At 44.1% G+C, this 6808-nt stretch overlaps 1 protein-coding gene across 1 annotated transcript in view; it reads right to left on the minus strand.

Moving 5' to 3' along the window:
• The window catches only part of Lgr5 (leucine rich repeat containing G protein-coupled receptor 5), a 139964-nt gene that overhangs the window by 115720 nt on the left and 17436 nt on the right, over positions 1-6808 (minus strand). The gene's annotated exons all lie outside the window — the stretch shown is intronic.

The following is a 6808-nucleotide window of genomic DNA, read 5'->3' on the forward strand; positions in this document are numbered from 1 at the left end:
TAGACTCATAATTGTGTCAGTCTGGCATCCTCTGACCCATATGTTTCTGACACTGAAGCCTAGATGAGAAAAGGGACCATCAGAATCTACTCTGGGCTTCCTCAGATGCCTGTTTGCATCCTGCACAATTCAAAGGCTTGCACAAAGGGGCTCGCCAACAGCCAAGCAAAGATGGAGAGCTCAGGGGTCACCATCTCTCACTGCCAAACTATTTTTTGACCATAGATTCAGCAAAAAGGGGAGGCATTGCCTTCAATCATGTGCCCACTAGGGAGTCCGCCAGGCTCTAGTGGACAATCCTGATCCAATGGTCACACAGATGGCCCTGGTGAATCTAAGCCAAAAGTCGTGAATCTAAGAAAGGAACAGGTATGTGGCTAGTCAACAGGAAGTGTGAGAGGAGACAAGAAAGGAGGGAAAGAGTAAAGAGAATGCATTAAATACGTCTGTTAAGTCATCAAAGAGCTAATGTAATATAAAAACCTAACAATTTATATGTTGTTCAACAACAACATCAACAGTTTGCAGTCTGCAACCTTGGGCACCTGTGTCATCATCCAAGAACATGTGCTAAGGTCTTTTTTCTAAATCAAATTCACTGTGGGTGGTACCCAGGAGTAGGACGATAAACATACTTCAGTGAACCTGGACTTTTGGCTGCCATTATGAACCAGTGGACTGGAGTGAAATATTTAAATGGATGGACAGTCCCTTCACCTGTCAAGTGACTAAATGTACTGCAACCAACTAAGAGTTGAGATTTTTTTTTGTTTTTGCTCATATAAGTTAACATATATAAATTCATCTAAGATACAATTGGTATCTTTAAAGCACAAACCCCCTATAGGCTCAGCTGCTTTGGCAAGAGATTGTTTGCAGACTGGTTGGCAGATGGGACATCTAATATTACTGGGAGTGTTTTGATGAAGTGCTGTGCAGGCCTGGATAAAGATGCTGGGTTTGACACACGAACCATGTTTAGGCATGGCATGTCTTTAAGAAGGTACAACGGCATGGCCAAGGCTGGCCAGAGGAAGACACAACTGGCCAATGGGTAAAGGTCAAACCGGTGGGACAGGAAAGAGTGAGGAGAAAATTTTAGGGGTTCAAAAGACAATATTTGACATCAGTGGTGGGACTCATGAGTACCTCCAGCTAGTTATATGACAGCTAATTAGGGACCAAGGAACATGGGGCAGTCAGACTCTCAGGTTCCAAAGTGCCTGCTGAGCTGCAGTTGCGCATGCCCGGAGCTGACTGTGCCTGCTGAGCTGCAGTTGCGCATGCCCGGAGCTGACTGTGGAGGTCTAGACATTTTCTGTGTCTAGTCCGCGTGTAAGGGATGTAACCTCATTTGGCAGCAGAGCAGAGCATGGATGAAAAGAGAGGGGATCAAAGAGAGGAATCGGGAGGCAGACCAGTCGTGTGCCAGACACAAATGACAGACTTTATTAACCCCATTTTACAGATAAGGAAGTCGAACTTTTGGACTGTGGCCATACCCAGACCTGACACCTTCGAAAATGTGTTCTGTCTGGAGCCAGAACCTTCAACCCACTCTGCTCAGGGTTTGGTGATGGGAAACCACAGGTGGCCTTTAAGGAGGGCGATTTCAGTTGAATGACAGAAGGGAATTGGCAGGCTGGTCTCAGAGGGGATAGAAGAGTGAGGGGGAGGTAATGAAGCCGGGGCATTGAATCTAGCCTCCTTCTGAAGAACGTTGGCAGAGAGAGGAAGAAGAAAAGGGGGAAAAGGTTTGAGGACCTTGCAGAGCAGAGCACGGAACATTCATTGTTTTTTGAACGGAGGACTCTGCCGGTCCATTTATAGACACTAATATGATCCGTGTGTATGTCAGGTGCTTGGCACGGACACATTATGGTGAATAGGTGACAACAAGGAACTAAAGGGACATAAGAGATATCCGTCCCTGACAGCATCATGGCAGGTTACCAAGTTTAATCCCGTTGGGACATCACCAACCTTTTTTATTTCAAACTTCTACAAACGGACGGTTAGCTATTTCTTCGTTTGTGTTCTCCCACGGCAACTTGTGTGGCACATGCTCAGTAGAAGTTTGGATAAGGAATAAGCTATGAGTCCCAGAGACTGAAGGGGAAAAGAATGACAAATTTAAGATAAGATTTGAAAAGAGACAGGGCATGTCACTTCTGAGACATGAGAGAAGAGGGAGGGTAGGGTCAGAGGTCATTGGAAGCCCCGGGGTCTAGACCAGTGTTAACCTGTGGGTCACGACCCTTTCAGGGGTCAAATACCAAATATCCTGCACATCACATATGTACATTGTAATTCATAATATTATCAAAATTATAATTATGAAGTCGTGATAATTTTATGATTGGGGTCACCACAACAGGAGGAACTGTATTAGAGGGTCACAGCATTAGGAAGGCTGAGAACCACTGGCCTAGAAAAGGTAGCCTATGGACTCCAGAGTACTGCTCAGGAAATCAACTCTACTTTACAGCAGGAAATGGGAGGCATATAAGGATGGCTTGAAATGGGACTGAAAAGATGGCTCAGTGGTTAAGAGCACTGACTGCTCTTCCAAAGGTCCTGAGTTCAATTCCCAGCAAGCACTTGGTGGCTCACAACCATCTGTAGTGGGATCGAATGCCCTCTTCTGGTGTTTTCTGAAGATAGTGACAGTGTGCTCATATGCATAAAATAAATAAATCTTTAAAAAAAAAAGGATGGCTTGAAATGAGGTTAGTGTGGAAGCAAGCTGGAAGAATCGAAGGTGGATGAGTCTGAGACAGGAAGCCATGTGTGGAAGAGACTCTGTTCCATTCTTCTTCCCTCTCCCACTGGTTCAGGGGCATGTAACATCTGTGCATTCAATATGGTTGGGCATTCATGCAAAAGTAAAGTTTCCTTATTCGTTAATCCAGGTCAATGTTTGCAATAAAATGGGCACTGGATATGTTTTCTCATTTGCAGATGACATATGATTAACTACTGGCTACTGAGATGAAAGTGTAGTCTTAGAATCTTGGAGATCAGTGAAGGGCCCGATGATTTGAAGAACAGGTTGAAGAAGGCCTCCCAAAACTCTCTTTAGTAAGCAGCAGTTATGACTGGTACTAAGCATTCCTAACATTAGCCAAATTAGCCTTTAAACTTGTATCGTTTTTCTTCTCAGGAGGTGTGTGTGTGTGTATGTGTGTGATGTATGTGTGTGTATGTGTGTGTTTGTGTGTATATAGTGTGTCTGTGTGTGTATGATGTGTCTCTCTCTGTGTGTATATGTATGATGTATGTGTGTGCTTGTGTGTGTATGATGTGTCTGTGTGTGTATGGATGATGTATGTGTGTTTGTGTGTGTATGTTGTATGTGTGCTTGTGTGTGTATGATGTGTCTGTGTGTGTGTGTGAATATATGTCTCTGTGTATTTGTGTTTTGGCATGCTTCATTTCAAATCATTTTTGCTTCATTCAGCAAATCTGAAAAATATCTCCCCAGAGAGAAACGTCCTTTCTATGTCTCTACTTATGTGGATCCAGCCTTCTGGAAGACATGCCCCTCTGTATGTATTCTTAGGTAGCAGGGTGCTGTGATTTAAATATAAAACAGGATCATGTGTTACAAACTCGATTGACAGGTAAATAGCATCTAGAAACTGACAGGATTCAACTAGAACCAACCAATGGACCCCTTGATGAATCCGTAACGTGTTGGTGCGCGGGGAGGTGGTGGAAGGCAGGAGATGGAGTCTAACTGGGCTAAGTAGGTCACTGGGGCATGCATTAAAAAGACATACCTTGTTCCTAGCCCTTTTCTTTTCCTCTTGACTGCCAGTAGATGAGACACTCTTTCCCACCATGTCCCCCTACCATCAGGTCCTGCCTAACAGTGGTCCAGGAACAATGGCAGCAGCTGACTTGATTGGAAATGTCTCAAGTATGGGTCAGGTTCATCCTTCCTCCTTTTAAGTTGTCTGTAGCAGTATTTTTTTTTAATCAGTGACAAAAATTGATGAATATACATTTTCTATGAAGCATTTCAAGTTCAAGTTTAGAAACAATCCCCCCTCAACGTTGTACACATAGCCTGCTCTCTTTCATGGGTACCAGGGAATCCCACCCTCTGACACACTTCCTGGCATCCTAAGGGTTTCTCTGAAAACTTGGTATAAGACTCCACCATCCTGTAATTCTTTCAGTCTGCATACCTGCCAGAGGAGCACCATATGGATGATGCTGGCTCCTCCACCATCTTGAGATGCAACCAGGCCCCTTTGGACCACCACTGTGGTGGCTTCTGAGTGTCTGAATCAGGGAAATCACTTCACTCTCCTAAATGGACTTTTGCCAGAAGAGGCTCCTTCAGTTTTCTCTTTGAAAAGTTCTTTCAAATGATTTCCTACATTTCTGCACCCTTCAACAGGCCGCGTCTCACCCTCAAAACACCTTTGCTATTATTGTCCCAGTGTGGAGCGCGACAGCTTCACTTCAGTGGCACTACTCATTGTAACAATCAGAGCAGTGCTGTCTGCTCTTGCTCTGCCTGTGGCGGGGAGACCCACACACGGTACTTTTCACATCTCGCCTCACACCCTCTCCTCTTGGCTCCCGATTCTCTCTACAAAGCTGGCTAAAAAGCATGTCACAGCTCTGTTCTGCAGCCTGAGTACCAGGCTGTCTTGAAAAACCCCACTGCCAAACTCTCAGGACATGGGTAGAATGGAGACAAATTCTTTGCCAGAGGGCAAAAGGGGTACCTCTTTCGATTCTCAGTAGTTTCGATCCCATCTGAACCCCGATGACTCTCGTCTTCACTGGGTACATTTCTACCAGAATTCTGGTCTTCTAAATCCCTAATTGGTAAACTTCTTACAACATCCTAGGACTTGTCTAGTTTGCATCTCCCGTCTCTACCACATTCCTCTTTTATAAACCAATTTTAAAAAATTTTTAAATTTATTTTCTCTTTTTTCCTTTTTTAATATTTTTATTAGGTATTTTCCTCATTTACATTTCCAATGCTATCCCAAAAGTCCCCCATACCCTCCCCCCCACTCCCCTACCCACCCACTCCCACTTTTTGGCCCTGACGTTCCCCTGTACTGGGGCATATAAAGTTTGCATGACCAATGGGCCTCTCTTTCCAGTGATGGCCGACTAGGCCATCTTTTGATACATATGCAGCTAGAGACGATAGCTCCGGGGTACATTTTAAAGACCTAAGAGGCTCATAGTTACATTTAACCACATCAGTGATCCTTCTTTTCTGGTACCGATTTTTAATCTTGCTTTTGCATCTTTGTTCTGAAATACCCAACATACCAAGGGAGGAAAGCTATATTTCAGCTCACAGTCTCACAGGGTTTCAGTCCATTGTGTCAACAAAGACATATGAGGGGCAGCCTAGTTCATAGCATACAGGTCAGGTTGGGACCAGGATTGGGAACGCCCATTCCTAGTGACCTATTTCACCAACAAGACCCCACTTCTTTAAAGCTCTGTAGCTCTAAAACTAGCATTGACAGCTGAGGCCCACACATTTGCGACGTGAGCCTGTGGGGGCAATTCTTCACTCAGGACTGAACAAATGGTCCAAGATTTCACAAACACATTCAGAAGCATTGTGGTCTACTTTTATCTTCCTATCTTTCTCAGTTAAACAACCAAACTCTTAAAGATCAGAGGCCTTTTCTAGATGCTTGGTTTTCTATATGCTTGTTCCTACTCTAGAGCTTGTCTGATAGTCGGTGCTACAAACATCTTAGCTGAATAACTGAGCCGCTGAGTATCTGTGTATTCTTAGGTTTGACTAGGTTTCCCCTCCTCAAACGAAAACTGGGAAGGTTTACTTCTAATTACAGGAGAAACTGTCAAAAATCTCGCCACTACTCACAGTGGGACGTGAGGTTCTATCTTCCTGGGTTTTGTGTTTCTCCTTAAGGTAGAAAAAAATGTGTATAGGCTCAGACAACATGATTACCCTTCCTTCCAGACTATTGATGCAAAGAAATGAATTCATCGTTATGTTCAGGAGCACTGAAAAAAGAAAATGAGATGGGCTTAGTAAAACTACCACACAGTAAGGCAGAAGGCACATTGATGAGATCAGAACATAACTGTAGAGCTCTTTGCTATCACAGTCATTAAAAATATCTGTGCAACAGGGCTTGCAGTGATCATAGGTCAGGTCTTGGGGAGGATCCTGTCCCTGAGGGTGAGCTGTGTTCAAGCCCTTCCTAGTTCGGGGCACTAAATGGTCCTCACCTCAGTGTGGTTATTGCAGTTATAGCAGGTGTGGATGAGAACTCCATTAGGAAACCTCAGCTCAGAATACTTTCCTGCCTTCCACCTTTCTCTCCAATTCACCCTCAAGGCTCTGGATTAAACATTCCTCTCCAAGGGAACTGTTCTCTGACCACTGGAACCCGGCTGAGTTCTCTTTTTATAGCCTTCAGTTCACTGTCATAATCCTTTCATAGCCTTACAATTTTAAGAACGTTGCTCAGTTTTGGTTTTCCCTGCACGTTGGATTCATACAGTACACTGTTCTGTTCTTATCATCTAGCACCTGATGGGAAAGAATAGATTATCACTTCTATGAGGGAAGGAATGAGCGAATGAAGAAGGAACATGAGGTCACCAACATTAAAGGTCTCTTCACAGCCTTGTGGTGACCTTTGGTCTGTAACTGGTTGCCATCATCTGCAGACCTAGGGATGTTGGCCAGAAGGTATATACAGCCTTATTTGCATCTTCAAGCATTGCTAGCACTAAGCACTTTTAAAACAATGTTAAAGGAGTTAAAATATTTGCTGGCTACAGA

This window comes from Mus caroli, unplaced genomic scaffold (assembly GCF_978045245.1).
Source record: "Mus caroli unplaced genomic scaffold, Mus_caroli_1 scaffold_9, whole genome shotgun sequence".
NCBI classification, from domain to species: Eukaryota; Metazoa; Chordata; class Mammalia; order Rodentia; family Muridae; genus Mus; species Mus caroli.